The 2,608-nt window shown below is 41.4% G+C and overlaps 1 protein-coding gene across 1 annotated transcript in view; it reads left to right on the top strand.

The window, feature by feature from the left end:
* GOT1 (glutamic-oxaloacetic transaminase 1) overlaps nt 1–2,608 on the top strand; it is a 24,505-nt gene that overhangs the window by 19,423 nt on the left and 2,474 nt on the right. The window lies entirely within an intron of this gene.

Below are 2,608 nucleotides of genomic sequence, written 5' to 3'. Positions count from 1 at the left end.
ATTTTTGTGGGCTGGGAAGTGGCTCAGAGCCAGCTGGGAAGTGACAGGATTTATAGTTTGGAGCTTTGATTTATTAAAGGTCTCTCCTAAACGCTCAGGTACCTTTCTGCTTTTTCTTAATCCTAAGTATGAATATTATATATGATTATTCAGGGACCTAATATCTTAATAGGACTTTTCTAGTCTCTGGGCATTGCCCTCAAAATGAGGCTGCAAAATTATCTCTCCATTTCATAAATAAGAACTTAGATTGGAAGTTGGAATTGAAAGCCAATTGGAAGTCCAATGGGCAGCCGTGTACAACCTGGGTCAGTCATCAGTAGAGCATATCAACAATTGGCTGACCCTTCTGATGAGAGAGGAGGCATTCATTTAACAAGTAATTCCTGAGCCCCGACTGGCCAAGTCACCGGTCGTGTGGTGCAGATGTGGCCACTCACCTGTATGTGAAGCTTGTGTCCGAGTGACTCTAGGGACCGATGTGTGCCTTGCTTGGGTAGTAAGTAGAATATTAGAGATGCTAGAAGTTATTGTAAAGCAGGGCCATCAGAGAACCTGTTTGGAATGGGATCAGAAAAAGGCAAAGGAAATAATTATACACAAGAAAGGTGGTAGAGATTGTCTGTTATAGACCCCTTGAAGTATTTTGGGGTAAAATGAGGCTACCCAAGAAAGTAAAGTTATAGCTCAGTTATTCATAGGTGTCCTCACAATTCCAGAATGGGGAATTAACTCACTTGAATAAGTAAAATCATCCTTCTTCAAATTTTAAAATGCGAAGTGTAATGGAAAATGGTGTTCAGTTGTAATGTTCTAAAAGCTCACAAGATGGGGCTGTCTCTCTGTAAGACATCCCTGTTCTCCCTCTCTCCAGAGAAGGAAGTCATTTTTTTTAGGAATTGAAGAATGGTGAGAGTGGACATGTGTTTATAACACAAGAGTTATATTTTTAGCACTTAGCACCATTTACCCTTTTTAAAAACGGTATTTTTCCCCCAACATTTTATTTGGAAAAATTTCAAACATGCAGAAAAGTTGGAGGAATTGTACAGTGATATACCCAGCACCTAGTGTCTATAATTCTCATGTTACAGTCTTTCCTTTATTACGTTTTATCCATCAGAACAGGGGCTTTCCGCAGTCCATGGGTGTACTTTAAGATTTGTGAAGCCCCTGAAGTAATATTTAAAAAATTGTGGATATGTATATTTTGGCCTTTTTCTAGCGAAAGAGTCCATAACTCTTATTAGCTTCTCAGTTGTGATGCTCTCCTCCCCTACAAAATTAGAGAAGTTTCATTTTTATATCAAAAATCAGGGTGGGAGCCATGTAACTACATCCGCTGAGGCATAAGCTTTACCAATGGTGGTGTGCCTGAGGCTGTGTTGCTGTGTGACATTAGGCTTTATCTCTCTAGATGACTGTAATTCTGCTCAGTTAAAGCTGGTCTCGGCTACGTCAGAAGGTTGCTTTGTTTGGAGGTAGCACCGAGTACAGGGTCCACGTTTTCCACTTCCATACAGGGGGTCCTATCTAAGAACTTAGAATCAGGAGTTACACTGCCTGCTTTAAAATCTCAGATCTACCGGTGACTAGTTGTGTGACCTTGGGAAGGTCATTTGACTCCTCTCTGTACCATCTGTAAGATGGGGATGAGAAGGGTATTATCAAGATGAGTTGGGGAGTTGGGGAAGTTGGGAGACTGGGTGAGAAAGGTGAAGGGTTGAAGAAGTACAAATTAGTGGTTACAAAGCAGTCACGGGGATGTAGGGTAGAGCGTAGGGAGTATAATGCCGGATGGGTGCTAGAGTAATCGAGGGGATCACTTCATAAACTATATAAATGTCTAACCATTGTACCGTATGCCTGAAACTAATATAACATTTTAAAAAATTAAAATGAAAAAAAAGGTGAGTTGAGTTAATATAAAATGCTTAGAACACTGCCTGAAACGTAGTGTTTGCTCCTCTGATTATTACGATTTTGTTACCATCTTAGCTTGGGCTCCTATAACAGAATACTATAGACTGGGTGCCTTAAACAACAAAAATTTATTTTTCACCGTTCTGGAGGCTGAGAAGTCTGAGATCAGGGTGCCAGCATGGTCAGATTCTGGTGGGGGCTCTCTTCCTAGCTAGCAGGTGGCTGTCTTTTTACTGCATCTTCACACTATGGGGAGGAGGAAGGAGAGAGCAGGAAAGAGAGAGAGGAAAGAGGAGAGAAGAGAGAGCGGGCAGGCCCACCCATGAGCTAGCTCTCTGGTCTTCTCTTATAAGGGCACTACTCCCATCGTGGGGGCTCCACCCTCAGGACCTCATCTAAACGTAAGAAACTGCCCAAAGCCCCATCTCCCAATACTATCACATTGTGGGTTAGGCTTTATATGAATTTTGTAGAGACACAAACATTCAGTCCATAACAATTATTATTATCCCGTTCCCTCAAATTGATGATGTCTTAAGGGTACAAAGTTAGTTAAGCAAAAATCAGCTAAAATTCTCTTAAAGCTTTACAATAAAACAGAAAAGCTCTAGATTGTGGCACAAAGGAGGTACAGGCAGTCCCTTCCTGTTTCATCCACGAGCAGAGCATTTCTGCAAACACATGG

The sequence above is a fragment of the Pteropus vampyrus genome, unplaced genomic scaffold, assembly GCF_000151845.1.
Source record: "Pteropus vampyrus isolate Shadow unplaced genomic scaffold, Pvam_2.0 Scaffold348, whole genome shotgun sequence".
In the NCBI taxonomy this organism is placed as follows: Eukaryota; Metazoa; Chordata; class Mammalia; order Chiroptera; family Pteropodidae; genus Pteropus; species Pteropus vampyrus.
The sequence above is the reverse complement of the archived record's forward strand: the minus strand, read 5'-3'. Positions and strand labels throughout refer to the sequence as shown.